Genomic DNA, 22,228 nt, shown 5'->3' on the forward strand with positions numbered 1-22,228 from the left:
CCTAAGGCCAGACCAAACTCCTTGGGAAGCCTGAGCTGTTGAAATGTTGGGTAGTGGCTTAGCAGGGATCCTCCAGAAGCTCAGCCTCTTTGGGAATTTAATTGATTCCACATGGAGCAATGGGGATCAGTGGCAAAAATGGTATGGTTGATGGTGGTGTCCAGCTCAGAGGAGTGTGAAGTTACTGTTGATTGCTGTAGCTCGGGGCTCCAGCTGAGCGTGATGACTCGGAGCCTGCTAGTTCTGCATGGTCATGGACACAGTTTGTGGGAATTCATTCATAAGCTCCTGCAGGGTCTGCCAGAGACAGCCGACGTTTAAAGCACCAGGCTGTCCCCAGCCCCAGGTGGTGACACAAGGAAGAGGAGATGCATCTTTTCTTTTCCACATTCTCATGGAAGAAAGAAAGATTGATGATTCCAAGTGCTTTACAGTCTAATAAATGGGAAAATTTGCCCAGTGTAGGTAACAACAACTTTTGGGATGATGGGCAGTGAGTGGACTTTAGTCTGCTGAGTTTATAGGAAATGACCTATGTAAATGTTTTCCTCCTGCTGCCAATTAGATAACTTCAGCGAGATTTGCTTTTAACTGTCAAAGACACAGTAATATTTGAAGAGAAAAAAGAAACTGCGGTCAAGTTGACACTGCATTGATTTATATCTTGTCTGAGCATACATTGTAGATAGAGCCAAATTCTTGGGTGCTGGAAGTTAGAGTAGAGGGCTGACTAATAGAGCTACGATGATTTATCTCAGCTGAGGCATTGGCAGGATTTAGTTGACATTTTCTTTGGCTTTGGACCACAGCATGATGTTGGTCCACAGCTATCAACTTGTCACCTTTTACGAGTAGATGAATGAGAAACAAATTCAAGTTTTCGCTCTCCCTCGGTCTCTTGCTAATCTTGCAAGTGATTGTAAACCCTGTGGTTTTGGTTTTCCTTGTAATATGTTAAAATTAATTATATCATTGTTGATCTTTATTAAAATAGACCCACTTAAAAGTATTGATTGAACAGTAGTACTCAACAGTTTTTTACCAGATGAGGATGTAGCCCAGTAACTAATTAATAACTCTTCTTAATTATTAGTTTCCATTCTCAAAGGCTTTGGATTGACTTTATAATGCCGTCTTGTTATTTTTTGTTTATATTAAGAGGGTTGCAGCATAAGCACAAGTATGGTAGTGTGATGCTTTGATAAATGGAAGCCTACTGGGAATTTGTAGTAAGTCAGGAGCAGTTGCACTCAATGGTTTCCACTAACATCAAGACCTGACTTTTCACATAGTGGCTTTAAATGCTTTGAGTATTTTTTTTTCTTAAACCGTTAAAAATAAAAGCATTTAGCTTGAGTATTCTTTGTTTGTCTCTTGTTACACCAGATATGTGTGCATGCATAGGTAATATCTATAGACCTGCTATCTTGCACGTTTCTTATTGTCACAAAAAATGGTAAACTGAGGATCAAGCTTTGCTGTCTTTGTTAGCACTAGAAGTGGTCTAAGATCAGAATAACTCCAAGAACTGTTATTTTTAAACTGTTAGAGTGGAAAGTGGTACTGGAACCAATACTATTTATTATCTTAATCAACAACATAGACAGTGGGATTGAGTGCACCCTCAGCAAATGTGCAGATGACACCAAGCCGAGTGGTGCAGTTGATATGCTAGAGGGATGGGATGTCATCCAGAGGGACCCTGACAGGCTTGAGGAGAGGGCCTGTGTGAACCTCATGAAGTTCAACAAGGCTAAGTGCAAGGTCCTGCAGCTGGATGAAGAGAATCACCAGTATCAGTACAGGTTGTGGGATGAAGGGATTGAGAGCGGCCCTGCGGAGAAGAACTTGGGGATACCGATGGATAAAAAATGGAAAATGATTTGGCAATATGTGCTTGCAGCCCAGAAGGCCAACTGTATCCTGGGCTACATCAAAAGAAAGGTGGCCAGCAGGTGGAGGGAGGGGATTCTGCCCCTCTGCTCTGCTCTGCTGAGACCCCCCCTGGAGCCCTGTGTCCAGCTCTGGGGTCCTCAGAATGGGAAGGACATGGACCTGTGGAGAGGGTCCAGAGGAGGCCACAAAAATGATCAGAGAGATGGAGCACCTCTGCTATGAGGAAAGGCTGAGAGAGCTGGGGTTGTTCAGCCTGGAGAAGAGAAGGTTCTGGGGAGACTTATTGCAGCCTTTCAATGTATAAAGAGGGCTTATAAGAAAGAGAGAGAGAGACTTTTTACCAAGACCTGTAGGGACAGGACAAGGGCTAACGGTTTCAAACTGAAAGAGGGTAGGTTTAGATTGCACATAAGGAAAAAAATTATGATGAGACTGGTGAAATACTGGCACAGGTTGCCCAGAGAAGTTGTGGATGCCCCATCCCTGGAAGTGTTCAATGTCAGGTTGGATGGGACTTTGAGCAACATGATCTAGTGAAAGATGTCCCTGCCCACGGCAGAGGGTGGTTGGACTAGATGATCTTTAAAGGTCTTTTCCAACACAAAGCATTCTATGAATGTATGAAAAAAAAACCAACTTACTATTAGAATACAGTTCAACCATTCACTTAGTTGCTTTTTTTTTTTGAACGTAGAGTACAGCATGTGGTCCTTGAGGTAATTGCCTACTTGGGGCTTGCTTCCATCTATATTTTGCTTGATTATAAGAGTTGAATAGAGTGAAGGAGCTCAGCACTACCCCACAAATAAGTTATAATTTCCAAGTACCTCCTGCTTCTTTTTTATCGAACCATTTTCTATGCAGCCAAATGGATTTTTCTGTTTACCTTATCTGTATCAGATATTTATAAGCATTTTTTACCATACTTCAGTAGATGTCTTTTCTTAGGAGACTAATGCAGACAGTTGGGGAAAATTAAATCAAACAGAAATGAATTTCTAGGTGGTCAGTGTTTTTCACCATCTGATTTCAAAAGTATTTTTTAACTGCCTTGCTTTTATCTGAGAAGAATATCTGTGAAACGTCAGCATTTTGATAGAAAGCTGATTAATGAAATGAAAATTTCCAGTGACACATCAAAGCACATTACTTGCTATGGAAGGATTGAAAGATCAAAAAAAAAAAAAAAAAGCAGAGATCTGGCCAATTATGACAGCTCCAGTAGACGACTGTTTTGTGTGTTCAGATGCCTGTCAAGAGGGGTATAGGGAACAGTGTCAAATAATGAAGGAAAAACAAACTGGTAGCAAGAGTATCCTCTTTCATCAATTTTGCTGACTGCGTTACTCAGGATGGCATGAGTCTGGGCTAGTTTTTCCCTTCTTTTTCAGCAGTTTTTGTAAAAAGCACTGTGTCCTCTCTTGGGAGAGCCTTACCCATCTAATGCAAGAACCAGGAGGTCTGGCAGCATTGCTGTTATGTAACAGTCTGACTTTTGCTGTCCCTAATTTACCATCCTTTTTGAATTTGCTGATGATTCTTGCAATTAAGATTCTCAATTCTGTTTGGCAACTCACCATCTGCAAAAGAGGGCATAAGTGAACACTGCCTTTCTGTGCCTTCACAATGTCCTTAATTAGATTCATTTCAAGTCTGAGAGTTTTAATCAAGGGAATTACCTAAGGGTGGCTTTGTCTGCACTTGCACTTTTAGTCATGTCTTCCGAAGGATTTGTAGTGTTTGATTATAAAATACTCCAAAAGGAGTTCACTGCGCTGCTCTTTAGCATACTAAACCTTCCTATTGCTGCGGTTGCCCGCTAGCTAGATCCATTACGCAAAGATAATGAAGTATCACAAGATGCACTTTTGTTGCAAAAACATTTGGGGTTGTCTTTTCCTCTGGCCCCGTTGACAGCTTTTCTAGAGTTCAGCATTCAGCACAAACATTCACCTTATCTCGCCCTGCAGCATTAATAGGATCCCTCTACTTTTCCGTGCTGCAGTCTCAGCAGAGCTCCTTGGCCCACTGTCCTAGTCCCCTTCCACCAAAAGATCCTCTTTTGGGAAGTCATCTGCTATGAGAAGGAGAAGGAGAGAGTGGTAAAGGGTGTGTGGGCACAAAAGGCAAAGGATCTGGTGCATGCCCTAAGCAGAGCCTCATTCAGCATCAGCTGCCCCCTTGATGTGAAGAAGGAGACAGTGACTTTAAGGGTAGGGGAACCCGAGCGAGGGTCCTCACAGGGGAAATGCAGCAGCTGTGCATGTTGCAATAGCTCACGGGCTGTGGCTTTACATAGGTGCTGCATTCTGTGGAAATTTAGTGCAAGTTTTGGCTGCCAGCCTGCTTTGCAGCTGAGCCCTCTGTCTTTCTGCCCCTCGATTTACCTATATCCATAACACAAGGAGAGCAAAAGTCACTCCTCTTTGAACCTGCGTACATGTGCAGGGTATTATTGCTCTATTTACGTGGGATAGATCAGTGCACAGAGGATAAAGTTACTCTGGCTTTCTCTTTTCCCCGTTTATTGGGAACACTGGAGGGACAGGAATGCACTAATGCCTGGCACAACATCTGAATTTAGCCTGATCTGGGAGTTAACCCGTAAACATTCCTGGTTCAAACTAATCAAGGTTTTTGCATTCAGACTCCGCAGTAGTTGTTTTGAAGAAATTCATAGTTTTGGAAGACAACTGCATGTTAGTTCTGGTGGTTGTGCTCTGTGTAAAGAATGTTCTGACACGATATTGTACAATGGAGCCAAGCAGAAACGTATTGAAACATGCATATTCTGCTTTGCTTTAAGGCTATGAGTCTGGAAGAACAGTTTCTGAAATCAGTCTTGCTTTCTTCAAACACAAAACAAATAAATGGCTCTGTTTGGCTCGGCTCGGCTCTCTCCCGGGACTTTGTGTTGTGCCTCGTAACGATGTCCCTTCCTCTCCTGTGTGGATGTGCTCTATAAAATAAATAAATAGCTCTGCACTCCAGAAAGTGCCTTTTGCAGGGTCTCTCTCTCTCTCTAAGCTTTAAGTCTTTTTCTATTAAAACCCTGTTGGCTAATAAATTCCACAGACGATCCGGGTGGTGGGGAATGTTTTTTGTGGCTAACTTGAAATATTTGAAAACTGAGCTATTAATACAATGCACTGTTCTCCTATCTTTCACCTCGGTGCTGATGGTAATGGAAAATTTTGAGTATTAAAACTCAGTTTTATTTTTAAAGGAGGTGTTAAAGTAATGCTATGCATGTTTCTGCTGGGTCACTATATTCCTGCAGATCTTCTTCATTCCAAGGTCTCCTGTACCCCTCCTTGCCCAGTGCTAAAGGCAGTTTACCGTCCAACTCTTTACGGTTTAAAAAGGCTGTCTGTACCCTGCGCTGCTGAGTCTGTCACCAATTGCCAGCTACAAAGCTGCTTTTTAAAATAGCAACTTAAATCCCCCTTCCCCTTGGAAGATGCTTCCCCCTCTGATGCTTCTTTCTCATATGCACTGCCCCTCCCCAGCCTTCCCTGGGGAAAAACATGCTGTTGCTATTGTTGTTGGCTGTAGCTCGAGGTGGTGAAGAGTTGCGACATCTCTCCTGTAATCTAATTTACGGATTCAGTGGGGAAGGTTCCAGCTAGACTAAGGTAGTGTTGGATTAGCAGCAAACCACATCACATCCCAGCAGGGCAGCAAATGCTTCATGCTTGGGTAGATAGAGGCAGATGCTAGCAGAGTATGTGTTAACAGAAGGGTTCAGGAGCAAATTTTGAGAGAAATAGGGCAAAAGAAGCCATTTAGTCCTCTATTTCATCAAAGAGTAGGGAAGAAAGGGGAGAGAAGATTTTTAAAAATGGTAATAGCCCCTTGACTAAAATATATATACTTAATTTATGACATATGTGGTCCTTCCTCCTGTTTCAGTTCATGTGATCCCAGTGAAACAAGGGAGGGGTTTCATAATTGCAAAACAAGCTCAGAAACCCTTAAGATCGGGTGATAATTCATTTAAAAAATAGTATGATAAACATTAAGCTGTACAAAACCATTATCTGCAGATTGACCCACCTAGCTGCTTGACATCATCATCATGAAACATTTTGCCTGAGTTATTTACGATGAGTAATCTCATTAAGCACACATTATGTATAGGATATTTGCTGTCTTTATTGCTTTATTTGTTTTATGGAAAGCACCAGGATGTTTCTACAGCAGTCCCAGTCACAGAAGTGTAGCAGTGCGTAACTTAGAACAAAATATTTCTAACCTGGTTATAGAAATTTTCTTTACGCTGAAACTTGGTATTGATCTTTATGACAGCAATTACTTAAAGGTAAACTTTTATAGGAAAGCAAATATAGATTTAACTGCTTAAAATCATTGCAACTCGTGAGGTTTATGTGCAAAAAAAATTAAGCAAAACTTAATACTATTCTGGACACTATTTTAAAATTCTGTTTTAAGTGCTGATTTAGCCAGGCAACATTTTGACAGTGTCACTGAAGTTTAAAAATGGTGTGCACATCCAAATTCTACAGTATTTATTATTTATTATTCCCAGAGGAAAAGCACTATTGGAGTATAGTCTTTCTGATAACATATATGTAGCTTGTGGGTTATATCCTGGGGATGTTGCTACCCAAAAGCCACCCTTTCCTGAAATGGGAAATTCCATGCTAAGGTCAAATACAAGCAATTCAAACATTCTGAGTTTATGGTGATATACACAAGAACAAAGTTAGCTCCACTCTTTATTTACACCCTGCATTAACCAGCAAATATGATTATTATGACTGCTTAGAAGCATTTCTAGTCCCCAGTAAGGTGAGCTAAATTGTTTTAATTATTTTTCTCTTAGATGTGCTGCAGCATAAAATGAGGCAGTGATTTATTTTTTTTAGGAAATCGAACATGTTCATTGTATAAATTCAAAAAGTGTATGTGTACGTAGCCACCAGGTGAAGCGGGGCTCAAGTGGAAGAACTGTGACTCATGGTTCAATAACTCATGCCACGACGATATCTGGAAACTGCACATTAGCAAGGAGCCTCGTTGTGCCTGGCACTGTAAAAATCTATAGAAGAAAGTTGTGGTTGAAGCAGTTGTGGAGACAAAGGGTAGGAACTATGCCTTGTTCGGCAGTATTTGATAGAGATGCTGGAAGTGAAATTCATCTGTCCAGGTTTATGTCATTGGAGAACTATAAACACTTTTGAGGTGCAGTTCACCTTTAGACTGGTCTTTAAAGTAAGAACTGAGCTATTGAAACGTGTGTTTCTCTTGATTAATGATAAAGGAGACCTAGACAACCAGCTCTGATACAGGTGTCTGGCCCAAAGATGTATCCCACGCCAGCGGATTTTCCTAGTGTTGCACAAGTCTGCGGCAAAGTGGTGACCTATAACAGAGACTCAGCTACAAGACTTTCCTTCTAGGCTACCCCAAACAAGCAGTTTATTCTAGCTATCCCTTTATAGATAGGTGGAGCTGCCACTGACTTCCAGGCAAAATGCAAACGAATACAGGATTGGATCTGGGCACAGCCCAGGCAATAGAGGTATTACAGCATCTTGCATAACCTTGTATTATACCAACCACCTTTTTCCTTAATACCTTGGAAAACAATCTATTTAAGCGTAATAGACCATATGTTTTAGTGGCATTTTCATTTGTACTTTTAGATTGCAAGTCCTGTTATTCATTCAGTACATACATACTTTATAATGTCATTTACACTTACAGGGCTATAGAAACCTAAAGATCTCTCTTTATCACATAAATGGCTGTGAAGAGCCATCTTAGTGAATGTGTTCTCCAAAGATTTATTCCTGAAAAGTTCTAAATGTCTCCCGTTAAGTGCTTGTCTCCCTTTGACCCTGTTGGTACCACTCATATGCCACTATAAATGAGCATGGGAATCCTGCCCTGGGACTAGGGCAGCCCATATGTCAGGGAGGTGTTGCACAGGCATTTCTGAAGAAATGAATATAAAAAGCTTCTTCAAAGGCTGATAGAAATTGCTTTTCCTTGCGGAATACTCATTTCTCTGCTGTTTGGGACATTTTCTTTACAGTTGGGAACAGTCATGCAAATTAGGATTTGTTTCCTTTGTTTGTTTGTTTTGGGTGCTCTAAGGAAGCAAGAAATATAAGTGGGAAAATGCCTGTAAATCATATAATTAGTAAACTGTTATGTGTCACAGGAAGACCATGAATTATAGGTCTAAATATCCTGTGTTTTCAGGGGTTTGAAACCTAGAGCTTCAGTTGCCCATGCAAGCAGACCTGAGTTGCATCATATATACCTGGGATTTAAGCCTTGCAAAAACCAACGGTGCTAGCTCAACCCTGGCTGTTGATGACTCGGGCAGTCTGAATGAAGCTTGTGTATACATCTCTACAGATCAGTGTCCCTGCGTGAAGTTTTCTGGGTGGGCATCTGCCTTTTTTACATCAAGTATCACCATCTCATGTGAAGTCACAGGGATAAATATTTGTTTGAAATGTTTAGCATGAATTATAGATTCAGTCGCATCCTATCAGTCATTCCAACAATACCTATTCGTCTAACCCACAGTAGGCCCATCTCTATCTCCTTGGATACTTTACTGTGTTTCCTTAACGTCTGAGCATCTCAGAGTATTAATTTGTGGTCACAAGACCCTTGTGAAGAAGTCGGAAAAAGCTGCTATCCCCATTTTACAAATAAAGGGGAGAAGCAGAGAGGTGGAGAACACAACTACATTGTGTAGAAATACACTGAGCATGTCAGTTCTGGAATGGGTGCTGCACCCAAAGTAATTAACCCATGACAGAGCTAATTAGTCCAAGCATTATGCCACAACTTTGTAAACTGTTTTACTGTGCCATGCAACTGGTCAGCTCTTGGAACAACTTTGGGGTTTTGTAACAAAGCAGTGGATGACAGAACAGGACGTTATTCTTTTGTGGAAGGGGAAAAGACATTTTTACAAATATTTACCATCATAGGTAATGGAGTAACTGCAGGAAAGAGTTTTGATACTTTACTTTGGCAGCCTGGGCCACCCCTTTGCTCGGTTATTTACCTTCAGTTTCTGAGCTGTGTTCTAGCTGTAGAGCAACGGGACAACCAAAGTGTGTAGCAGCCGTCAGATCTGCAATCTGCTCTGCTGTCACTGTCTTTGCTGAGAGCTGCGTTTCAGGGGCAGCTACATTTAGAAGCTATGCATTCTGTATTCATCTGAATTGTTTATAATGTATGGTGGAAACATCTAAAATAGGATGCTGTATAATTAAAGAAAAGGCAAAACCACAGAAAAGCTGAAGCTTTTCCTCCCACAGATACATACTATGTATATGTATTTTTATACAGACACCTCAGTACGTCCTTCTTCATGCCTCTGGCACCAGCTCCTGAGCTTACCCCAGTTGTACTGATCTCTGCTGCATAAATAACTCTCTGGCCCTGTCTCCAGTTAATCTAAACCTCTTGGTGTTCAACTCCTATCCTTTTTTGCTCTGCCACCTGCCTCTCAATCTGACTGCTGTGGTACTCCCTTTGCTGTCACCAGTCTGGGATTTCCTGAGCGAAGGCTGGGTCTTGAAATATTTTGGGGATGGAAGGAGGGGTAAGGGAGTGCTCTTCCTTATTTTGGTGCTCTCTTTTCACCTACAGAATAGCTCTCACATTTTCTTCTTCCCTGCTGTGTCCTTACTTCTGAGGTACTTAGAGAGGGATATTCCTGTTTGGATAAACATTTACTATTTTTAAACCGTTTATCATTGCGGAATAGGTAATCAGGAAAAAAAAAAAAACCAGTCATGAGTGAAGAGCAGTGATTTCTAACACTGGATAGCCACCTGGAAATATTTAAACGTCATGACAGTAGCAGAATGGCAATACTGGATTGAAGGACAGGGAATAAACCTTGAGAGACTGAACCCAGTCATCTGTTGTCACAGGAAACGCTATCGTGTAAAACCTCACTTAAGAATTTGGAAATGATTCACTGTCACACACTTCTAACCTTCCCTGTGATCCTGTGTTGGTCTCTGCTACTGCATAAATATGATAAAATAAAGCCACAGATAAGAAACACAAAAAGCCACTATTTAAGGATTAGTCTCAGTAAAAAAGCCAGGTGAATCACTTACCTGAGAACTTGTAGTCTACCTGGATTTGCCTCCTTACTGTAGAACAGAATTGCATGTCCCGATCTGTTGCATCTCTGCATGGTGAAGCCTTTGATTCTAAGCTCGGTCCAGGCCTGCCTGCTAACGAGCCAATTTATGTCACATTTAGCATTAGCAGACTGAGTCTCTTTAGATGGTTCATAAAACTTTAGACCGGCCATAGCAGATAGAACAAAATTCCCAAGGACCTCTGTAGCTCTGCAGCTGATAGAAGTCTGTGGTTGATGCTCAGAGATAAAGTGTGGTAAGACATCAAGTACAGAGTGATATTTCCCTTGGAATATCTTTCCTGCTTCCAGCAATCAGGAGTTTAGAGGCTTCTTAAGTTTGAGGTTACAGGTGGGCCGTTACTTTTGATAGACCGGAACTCATTAAAATAAGAATTAGATAAGTGGAACAAAATTCTGCTGTCAGATATGGTAAAGTAAATCTAGATTTGCACCAGTGTAACAGGGCAGGGTTTGGTTGCTCATTCTCTCTCTGGCTAGTAAAAGTGATTAAACCTTGAAAGTTTGAATCCTCTCCTGGATTTTTTTTTTTTTTATAAAGAACTGGTTTGATAGTAAAATCTTGGCATTTACTTTATCAATTCTTAACTGTAGTAAAGAAGTTTTTACTTATCAGGTATATGCTTATCAGTTTTCTAGTGTAGTATATAGGCTTATTCTACTTGAATATAATCTGATCAGCTATGCATTTTCTCCCCCTTTAGCTACGTGCATGAAGAGTGCTTTTAGAGATTTAAGGGGTGATTTAAACAATGATATTTTCGGCTATCTTTCATGAAATTCAAATTGCCACTAACTTTCTGCAACGTCAGTTCTATGGAAACTCATCATCCTCTACAATAAAAAATGTCTTTGAGCAGATCTTTCCATTTTTCTCATTTATTTTCTGTTGCTTTTTGCATATTATTTCTTGCATTGTGGCTCATAGTAAGTTGTGGAGCTCTTCTTGTAAAGTTATTTGCAGTCTTTCTTTTCCAATAAACAGTAGGGCCTCGTATAAGATCTGCTTTTGTTTCAGTGAAATCAATGACAAAATTGATTTTGAAATGAAAGTAGAAGGGTCTCCTCAGTTTATCACCTCTGAAAAAAAAACCCCATTTGAATTAGGTTTGTGGATTCATAGCATCACAGTAGTAGTTTAGAATATTGCATGTTTATTGGGTTCTTAGATGTGCTTAACTGCCGTTAAGCAGTAAACTCCCAGAAAAGGGAGCTTATTAAATGCTCTATTTACTAAACCAAGCTTGACATCTTTATTCATTCACATCTGATTATTTTACTACCTCCAAATGGTATTTTGGACATGGAGGTTGGATACTATTTTTTATTTTGACTTTGTTTAGTAGTGATCTACAGAATCACTACAGCTTCGTGGGAGAGTGAGTTGTTTTGTGTTGTGCTTCACAGACGATTAACAGAATTGTCAGCTAATTTCTGAGTCCTTATAACTGGTGAATTTACATAAAATGCACAGCATCATGGCTGATCTGAGGCCGAATGGGACTGGGATAAAGGATCTAGGAGCTCTTCTGAAAGAACCTCCGAGTTCTGGCTTGCTCCCAACACACCCTAAGAAAAATCACCCTGTCTGTCCCTTGGTTTCACCAAGCTAGATATACAAATACTTGCTGCTTTCCTGAAATTCCTTGAGATCTATTAATGTTTACAGTACTGCATAACAGTGTGATATGGTTTCAGATTCCACATTTAATTTTCCTTGGTCAGCATTAGAACCTTTTTATCTTGAAAATGAGGATGAAAGGAAAAGTTATTGAAAAACACATATTTTATTGTATTACAGAGCACCTGACATTTCAATTATTTTTCCTTTTTTTTATTTTGGATAAGACAGGGGGTGGGAAAACAGCTTGTTATTTTGGGGGTTCAGTTTTTGGGTGCAAAGCTAATACATTGGCATAATAACACATTTTATAATCTAATTTTAAAAAAGAGAATGTTTTGGGAATCTATGCATCATAGACATGGGCTGAAGCTATCAATATTCAAGGTGGTTTAAACTTCTTTGTTTTAAAATAAGGTGGCTCAAAAGCATAGAAAAGTAAATGTTAGTTGTTGTTTTAACAGATGTTCCATAGCCTTTTATTCAGTCTTTTATTCATTTGCTTACTACTGCAATCTTTATAACTTTGTTCTTAATTTATTTTTTCTGTTTATTCATCACTGACTAAAGATACTGTCACACCTGCAGAAGCCTCAAATTTATCTTCCTTTCTGAACAGGAGCCAGAAGACCCCAACTGTCATGAAATTGAAAAGGCTGGCTAATAACAAATAGCTACTTGTTCTTGCTGCTAGCCTCTAAACGGGACGAGCTACCATGAAACACCCTCTCTAACTGCCAGTCTAGCAGACAGGGATGCATCACAGGACTACCAAGTCCTGGATCCACATGAGCAATTTAGTGGCTGAAGTGCAGCTTAGACAAAATTTAAGTTTCTAAGTTCAAGTAGGCAATTCATAAAGCCCATTCCCATTCCTCTCTTCCTCCCTGCTTAGATGTCTCCAAGATTTCAGGCACCAGAATTTTCAGAAGTAAATTTCCCATCCTTCTTTCATTTCTCCACGTACAACTGGCCGCCTTTTGTGGACAGGATGGAGACGTCCTCTGTCTGAGCCTTATTTATTGCTGCTGGTCATAGCACTCTCCTGGGAGGTGGAAATGTGGATTTGACCTCCAGAGTGAAGCTTGTGCTGAACTCTGAGCTTCCGTTCACAAAAATGCAATTATACTAAGAGCATCTCATCCTCCATCCATCTTTTGAGGGGAAAGAATGAAGCAATCATCTCTACCTAAAGGGACAATGTAGGCCTGTAAGTAGGGTTGAGGGCTTTAGGTGATGTATCGTAATCTCTTTTAGGTGCACAGGTCAGGCAGGCACCTGCAGTAGGAGACAGAATTTCAGAAATAGCCTTTTATCTCCCTTCCTACTGACATTCCCCTCTGCTTCTAGCCACCATGCTACTTTTTCTGAATTTTATGATTAGTCATTTTCATGAACTGCATTGCAGGAACCACTACCTAAAGGCCAGATCAGGCAGCTCTTAGTGTCACCATGCTTTATGGATCTGCAACTAATTCCATTGTGCTCTTCTCAAAGTGTGGCAGAAATGTTGGTGACAATATGCAGTGTCACCGTACAGGCACCAGAAACCCTCTAATGTGATGACTTAACTCAGAAAGGAGCACAGGGAGATGCTGGAAAGCAGATCAGTGATTCCACTGAAAATTACTTAGCTTTTTAACTAAGTGCAGAGTAGTGTTTCACATCAACATGGCAGAACATCTGTAAGAAAATAGTGTACCTTGATAGCTGAAGAAATGTTGTGGGAACTTTCTGGGTTTGTTTTCGGAAGAATGAAATAAAATGGTAGGTAAAGGTAATGCCTATGGACTCAAGCTGCTATTTTTTTCTGAATGTTTTTGCTAGGTTTTCTTTTGAGATACATCATTACCTACAACAATAAGGAACAAACTCCACCTGCAACTACAAACTGAGTGAGCAGCAAGAAACTGAATTTTGGCAGAGCCTAATACCTATCAGTCTCGTGCAGAGCTGCAGGACTTTTGCCTACGTCTTTGCAGATGGACGTTTCTATGCTGATTCGTGAAAGCAAAGAGTTGGGAACTACATTAGTTAAATTGCATTGCTTAGTCAAATTAATGCAGAATAGTTAGAAAAGCTAGGTAATTTAAAATAATTTGGGAGGCTCAGCAAACTCTTAACATGAAATTTAACTGAACTGCATCTCAGTTACTTTCTGCTTTCTAAGTATAGTAATACACATTGGCAAAAATAGTCTGTCTTATACTGACTGATCATCTCTTCATTTGACAGATTGGCTGTGAGAAAAGATTTAGGTGTCACTGTGAGTAGCTCATGAATTAGATTTCAATTCCTTATAAAATAATTGAATAAATACCCGGAGATGAAATCAGTAAAATCTAGAGGGTAATAGAAGTTCGAGTAAACAAGCAGCATGATTTTTATAGAGAACAAATCATGCAAGACACACTTAATTGCTTGTTTTGATAGAATTACTAAATTATTAGCTGCTGCTTATATTTTTTAGAGATAGACTTTCAAAAACATCAGGAGCAGTTAGGCGCTGGGCTCCTGCTGATTTTAAGAGCTTACTACATTATCTCTTGAAGTTTTAAAGAAAAGTTCATGTTAATTGGCTTGGAGTTTAGTCTTGCTACATGACTTTCTAGACCCCCAGGAGTGACTGTGCCCAGACAGATATATACTGAGTTGCAGAGGGATGCTGGCAGTGCTTCCAGAACCAATATTATATGCAGGCTTACTTTATATTTTCATTAATGATTGTGAAGTTAGGCTGAAAGCAGCATGCCAATGAAATGTAGAGGCCAAAAATTCAGTAAGCCGTGAGCATTAATATGATAATATGGAAGAACAAAGACTCCCTCCAAAATACCTTGTCAGTCCCCCTGCAAAACAAAAACCAAACACCAATGTAGAACTTTTAATGAGAACAACAAATCTTAAAGACTTTTGGTGGGAAATTCCAGATACCACCTGGAGAAGAAAGAGAGCTTTGATGACTCTTTCAACAAACAGTGGTGCTCTGAAAATGTTACATTATGCTGAATATTTTTCTGAATTCTTTCAAATAATTCAGTTACTCTGTGGACTGAAGGAAATTTAGGGGTTACTAATGCATATAGATCAAAGAAAGAACATAGTAGCACTCACATCTGATAACACACCCTTCTAAAACAGATCTTTTCTATTGGTTGATTGAAGAGAAGCCAGTAATTTGGACAAATAAATGCAAATCAGTTAGCTCATTTCACCTGTCAGAACTCCTTGGAACTAAATATGGACACTTTTTCTGCCACTGTATAATTGGGAGATCTCCAAAGGTGGCATACATTGAATCTGTTTCACTGGAGAAAAGCTGAATCATAGTGGATATTTTTAAGAGGAATCTAAAAGGAAAGGAGATAGCGCAGCTAAAGGAAATGGCAGGAAGCGAATTTGGCTGAAGCTAACAATATCTGATTCAAAACAGATGTCCACAGACAGCCAGTGGTCAAGATTGAGGAAGAGATGAAAAGAAAAGAGACAGGAGGTGGTTCTGGGATGTTCTATGGGGGAGCAGGAAACGTATGGAAGAGGGCCATGGGATTGAACTGGGACCAATCTGTCAGACATACTTACAGTGGCAACATAGGGAATAGGGTGGAGAAAATAGGAAGCCCTTGAATAATGAGGGTAAGAGGCAAATGGCTACTGAATGGGTGACTAGTGATGAAACTTGTATGTAAGTGCATCAAGAGTTGGGTTTCACTGCTTGACAACCATCCAGGAGTTAAAGGAAAGAAGGGAGGTGTTTGCAAGAACCATGGCAAAATCAGCAGCTCTCTAGGAGATAATTAAAAAAAAAAAAAAAAAAAGGCTATGGCTCCTATAGGGTCCTGCTTTTTAGTAGAATTAAAATGGATGAAATAATGAAGTCTATGTGAGTTGAGATCAGTGGGGACAGGAATGATACCACAAGTTAAAATGGTTTAATGGCACAGAAAATAAAAACACATGAAACACCTTTAAGGCTGAACTTCAGTAAATTCAGACATTGAGTTAGATATCTTATTCTCCATTCTTCTAGTCAAGGGAAAGTTAAACAGAGCCTATGGAAGGGGAGAGCAACATAAAGTTTTGTTTTAAAGGATCATTTGAGTCCAAATAAATTAATCTTCTCTATCAGTATCATCTTCTTACAGAGCTGAAGCTTGAAGATGATGTTTATCAGCTGCCAATCATTGAGGTAATAGACGTGAATCTAAGTCATCCAGCAAAATCTATATTAGCTTGAAAAGTGGCCTGAAAGGATAAATGGCAAGTAAATATTTTTACCCTGTGTGTGTGTAACAAAAACAAAAACAAAAAAAAAAAGAAAAATATAGGACATAAAACAGGGTTTCTTATAAATTACAAAATAAATTTATATGGAACTATTTCTTGAATAGTCATTGTTCATTTAAAGCCCGTTGTTGTATACCTATGGTCAGGATTGTATTGCTATGTTTCTGTTACTTTGTATTGATCAACATTTAATTTCACTGTGGATAGAATTGAATGCCTTTTTAGTCACCCTAGTGTGTCTGAGACATCCACACAGGAGGGCTCAGGGGAGATAATATGTAGCTCTCTTCTAGAAAGGCAGCTTGGTGTGAGGAAGGGTACCTGAAAGCATGGAAAATGACACAAGATACACATGATTAAGCGGGTGAATCCCACCCTTTATTGGCAGCAATTAGTACAGAATTACTCAGCATCACGAGATCCTTGTGTAGCTTTACACAGTTGACTTTCATTTTTGCTACTGTGGATAACTCGAGATTCTCATCAAACATTGCCAGCTCTCCGCTATCCTCTTTTTCAGATGATTTATGACTATTTTGAATTACATAGGCGCCAGTAGAGATTCTTAACAGACTTCATTGAAAGCTTCCTTCTGCAGTGAAAAAGTATCTTTTATTCCTAGCCTTCATTTTCAGTTCTTGTCAAGCTGTTAATTCATTGGAAGAGCTGTCCTCTTACCTCCTGAGAACATAATTTCTTTAAGAGACTTTGGTAAAGGATCATATTAAATATTTTGGAAATCCAAGCAGAATAACCAACCTCATCTGTATGATTGTTGTCTCCTCTGAAAGAAGAGACTTCAAAAGTCTGTGAACAATGTCTTCCATACGTTAAACCCAGCTTAATTTGTCTCTGTTTTGCCATATCTTTGTACTGCATCTGCTATTTTACTCTTTTGTATAGTTTCTACCATTTTTTTCAAGAAAAGAACATGGATTGTCTGCTCTGTATTTCCTTAGATCCCTCTGTAGCCCTTTTTAAAGTTGATGTCACAGCATCAGCCTGCCAATTTGCAATCCCCTAACACAAAGGAGGAGTTAAGTGATGGGTTGATCCTTCATAGTTGATACTTTACAGTGTTATATTGGAGTTTCTTCAAAACTCTTGGGTGAATATGATGGCTTGCATGACTTGCTACTACCCATTTTATGGATCTGTCCTAAAATCTTTACTACCAGCACTTCAATTTAGGGTAGTTCTTCTTAACTGTGACATGTAAAGAAATATGCAACAGGGACTGAAGAATTTTGGAAAAAGCATTAATCCTCACCACAGACAATCATTAGTAGACACTTATGAAATAAGAGATTATAAAAAATGTTTATTTTTTTGTAATAATGAAAGATTGAATAGTTTTTTAATTGTCTGATCGAAATGAATAAAGGCCAACATGAAAAAAAAAAAATAACCAAGCACATAACTGAAGTCAGAATAATCCTTGAAGCATATATAGGAGGAAAAATAAAAAGAAGTAAGGAACAGCCAACACATGGAATTAAAGGCTGTAGAAGATCAAAGAAGAGAGTGTAAAGTTATGACAGAAAATAACATTTGTAGTATACATGCTAACGTCCAGATTCTGCTATTTGGTGTGAATGTGCATGTTCAAGTCCACAGGATTAATTGCTGTCGTGGTTTAACCCCAGCCGGCAACTAAGCCCCGCACAGCTGCTCGCCCACTCCCCCCTGGTGGGATGGGGGAGAGAATCGGAAGGGTAAATGTCAGAAAACTCATGGGTTGAGATAAAGACAGCTTAATAAGTAAAGCAAAAGCCACGCACGCAAGCAAAGCAGAACAAGGAATTCATTCACTACTTCCCATCAGCAGGCAGGTGCTCAGCCATCTCCAGGAAAGCAGGGCTTCATCACGCTCCATCATGGTTACTTGGGAAGACAAAACGCCGTAACTCTGAATATCCCCGGCTTCCTTCTTCTTCCCCCAGCTTTTATTGCTGATCACAATTTCATATGGTATGGAATATCCCTTTGGTCAGTTGGGGTCAGCTGTCCCAGCTGTGTCCCCTCCCAGCTCCTTGTGCACCCCCAGCCTCCTCGCTGGTGGGGTGGGGTGAGAAGCAGAAAAGGCCTTGACTCTGTGTAAGCACTGCTCAGCAGTAACGAAAACATTCGTTATCATATTATCAACAGTTTCCAGCACAAATCCAAAACATAGCCCCATACTAGCTACTGTGAAGAAAATTAACTCTACCCCAACCAACACCAGCACAATTGCATATAACTATATACCAATTAAATTGCAGTGTTCTTTTTTTAGCGAGTGCTAGAAAAACTTTGATTTTCCATTCCTTTCCATGATTGTATCTTTTATTGAAAAATACCTTCTTGAAGCATGAGAGCCACACATAAAATTTGCACACCCAGACATTCAGTGAGTTACTCTTACACCCTTGGGGTCCTGAAACCCCTTTGAACCTTTCCTCTCTCATGTTTACAAGTTATAGCTGCCTTGTAAGAGAGTATAATTTTTTGGTCTATTCATGTGCTGAGTGCTTGATGCAAAATGCACAAGTGTGTTATGGCAATATATGTTGCAGTTATCATTCTTGAAATCAGCCTCTTTGAAACTGTTATATCTACACAGAGGGTTAAAGTAAATGCATAAAGCTCAGTTCTGCCTGTAGGTATAGAGGAAGGATATTGGTAGAGAAGGTTGTATGATAACACATGGTTTTTGGGCCATTAGCCCAGTGCTCTTACACTGATTGGTGTTCTGGTGGGAGGAGAGGCTTCTTTTCCTCTGATGTTTTGTCAGTTGTTAATTTTAAACTCTGCCTGTTTGTCTTGAAATGGTACAGCAGTGTTCAATGAGGCCTGAGCACATGCGAAGCTGTGATACGGATTATTGCTCCCATTGCTCCTAATGCATGCAGATTTGGTCCAGGCCCTGTGCAAACGCATCTCTCCAGCTTCAGCTGTTGCGTTCCTGCATCTATGTTAGTGCAGGTTATACGCCAGCTTTTAACTGGAAAAGGATTTTGTTTCTGTTTTCCTAGGTGGTCCCATGCCTTAAGTTTAGTAGGTGTGAACTCCACTGTTGTCCTGTTCTCTGGTTGACCTAATGAAAAGGGAGATGAGGATACTTTGAAGGCCTCTGGTAATTGTTTCAAAGATGGTTTCCTTCAGTGAAGGAGGGATTCACCAGATTCCTAAGGTGAAAAAGATGCAGAAGCAAGAAAGGAGGAAAGACAGCAAGATAATAAAGAAGGAGAAATGATAATAGAAAGGAAGAAAACAGAAGGATCATGAGGGTATTAAATGTAAGCCTACTCCTGTTACTTGATGCTGACCACATCTGCAGCTTAACGAATATTAGACAATTTGATGGCTATGCACAGACATTTTACCTTGGATTTTAGTGTGCTAGCCTCCCACTGACATTTCCATTTGAGGATGTATTGCTTCATAATTTGACCTGGCAAAGGTCATTAAAAACTGTTCTGGTCCTATATCAGAGAGTTTTTCATCCTTTAATGAAAAGGATATGCCCATTAACATGCCCAGTAATGTTAAATGTGCCCATTGCAGGGCACTCTGCTGGGTCTCCTGTGTATGGACAACTGAGCTGCTGAATGTCAAAAGGAAATGTTGCTATTTACAGTTGTGAAGTATTGATGGAAGGTTTGGAGCTGTTTTGCACCTGAAGACTCATTATACAGAAATAAATCTCTCTGCGTGGATTTATTCCTGATCAAAATTCATAGAAGTATTGCGCAAATTTGGCTCGAGTGAAGCACAGATGAAATACTAGATCTGTCCTAGGCTGAGACTGGGGGAAAGTGTTCTTTTATTAACAAGGAAACTCTGTTTCTGGCCCATTTACTTGCAGAGAACACCTTCTTGATGTCAAATAAAGGAGCAAGAAATGGAAGCATCATTGCTGAAGTCATTGAGAATAGTCTCACAATCAATTCTGTTACCTCTCAAAAGCTTGTTAGATAAAATTGCAAAAATAAGATGTGACCAAAAACTATTAACTTCCAGCATTCATATGAGTGAATAGTTCTTGGCTATTTCTGTTTTCTGAAATTTGCGTAATTGCGTGCTTTATCAATATTATTACTAATATTGAAAACTTAGGTAAGACAGATTTTTCAGATTTATCTAATGGTGGGTCTTCTACAACTTCTTTTGGAATCCATTCTTGATTCTAATATTCATGACTAGCCTGACAGTTCTCCCCAGTTACTCAGCCAACATTTCTCCTTGCCTGGTTCCTGAACTCCCACTTATATCCTTTTCCTTGCCATGCATTCCATACCAGGTAGATGATACTTGTATCTGTTAATCCTTATTTAAATGTTATATAGAGAGAAATCTGCATGCATATGTGAATGTGGGTTTCTCTTTATTTTTTTTTTTTCCTCCTCATGACAATGGACTTAGATAGGGGGTGTTTTTATTAATGACAGAATGGGTTATATCTGTTGGTTACCTCATGCATTTGCATGAAGGAGAGTGCTTTAGAAATAAATATATTTGTATTTATCTACTTATTTATTTCCTGTGGTATTTCTCCAGAAATTAATTACATTGACAATTTAGTTTATTTGTGCTTCATTAGGATTCTCCTAAAATTGGTAATGTCTTTTTGGAATGCTGGATGCTTGGATCTAACCTACCGGCTGTGTGAAGAAGGCTGTCACTTTTTGGTGACAGTCCAAAAAGCGTGTACTATGAGTACTGTGAGTACTCAGTCCAAATTGTGTTATCCATTTTATATCAATGCTTCACACTTACATCTATATGTAAACAGTGTTGTGAAAGAATCTGAAGGTTTTCTCAGAAAGATGAAATCATTACTATACAATGTTGAGAAAAAAACCTATTGCAGCACATTTGAGTCTTAATGGTCAGATTCCATCCACTTTATAGAGAAGGACATGGCACTCTTGTGGTGGTCAGCACAGATAAACCATTAAATAGGTAATCCTCTGTGTAGGTTACATATGGAAATGTACCAGAAATTCTCTTTTAACTGGTTTACGCAATGTCCTAAGGAATGCCAAGCCCTGGAATACAGCAGAGTATGTTGGAGGGGACACGTAGCCAGCACTAGTCTATAGATCTTGAAGAGGTTGCAAGGGGAGGTCTAGGACATATGTAAATGTAGCAAAATTTATTTGACAGAAAAAAGGGTCTTTTGACTTTATTAATAGAATCTTTTAATCAACATTTCCTGGAATGGCAATAATACCATTACTTCTTCTATGCAGAGCACTCAGGAGACATTGTAAATACTTCTTGTAAAAAACTTGATACCTGCATATGAGACAAGGCTAATTTAGGTGAAACCCATACACATTGGTAGAGGCAGGATTAGACCTATTGGCTCCTGGGTCTCATTTCCATGCTTAAATACTGGAAACCACTGTTCCTTAAGGGTATCAGGCTGTTGAACCCTTACGGAGTCCTTTCCAAGCTTGCCTAACCTCTCTGTGGGTGAAGTAGTTTCAGGAGTTCTGCTCATTCTTGTGAAAGTAAACTAATTGAAGTTTTCCAAACTTTAGATTAGCCATTTAATGTACCATGACCCTTGAAGAGCAAGCCAAGTACACATTCTGTCCCGCTCTTCCATAACTTATTAGAGAGCCACTCTGGATTTCAGAGCCTCTCCAGGGACTGCAGAACACTAGCTTCTGCCAGGGAAAACAAAGCAGAGAGTTCAAAGGGATGGAAAGATGAGAGGTCGCTTATCACTAGCCAGGAAATAGGAAATGAAAAGCCAAAAGCGTGTTTGGGACTGGAAGTAAGACAAAACTTTTCTCACCCTCTTTACCTTTTATCCCGAAGACTATCAAAACAGTCTTTTAAAATAGTAAACCAGATGTGGCTAACCATATTAATTTGAATTTCCTGCATAGTCATTACTACTGTCTGTAAAAGTTTTGCCTCTCTTATTGGTCTGGGAAGTGCTCTCTAGTCTGGTCTAGCCGACCAGAGGAGAGGACAGAATGTTCTCCTAGGTATATGAAGAGGAAGAAGTGTTTGACAAAAAGGCACAATGCTGTTCCTATCAGTAGGAGGCAGGAAATGCACGTGCCCTATTTTCTTCCCTTGGAGGTTACTGTTGGGATCATTGAATAAGTTGTTCAGGATCATAGGCTCTCACTCAGAGATTAGGCTGGAAGCTTGGGATCGTCATGTCTCAGCTCTTTGCTCATACCACATGCATTTCTCTGCATTTGTGATCATAGTTATTATAAAAGAAGGAGTTTGAAAAAGTTCTTATATAC

The 22,228-nt window shown here is 39.7% G+C and overlaps 1 protein-coding gene across 1 annotated transcript in view; it reads left to right on the forward strand.

The window, feature by feature from the left end:
* DLG2 (discs large MAGUK scaffold protein 2) overlaps nt 1-22,228 on the forward strand; it is a gene marked incomplete at both ends in the record, with an annotated part of 1,048,402 nt that overhangs the window by 178,195 nt on the left and 847,979 nt on the right. The gene's annotated exons all lie outside the window — the stretch shown is intronic.

Source organism: Platalea leucorodia, assembly GCF_965183815.1.
Source record: "Platalea leucorodia genome assembly, chromosome: 2".
Taxonomy (NCBI): Eukaryota; Metazoa; Chordata; class Aves; order Pelecaniformes; family Threskiornithidae; genus Platalea; species Platalea leucorodia.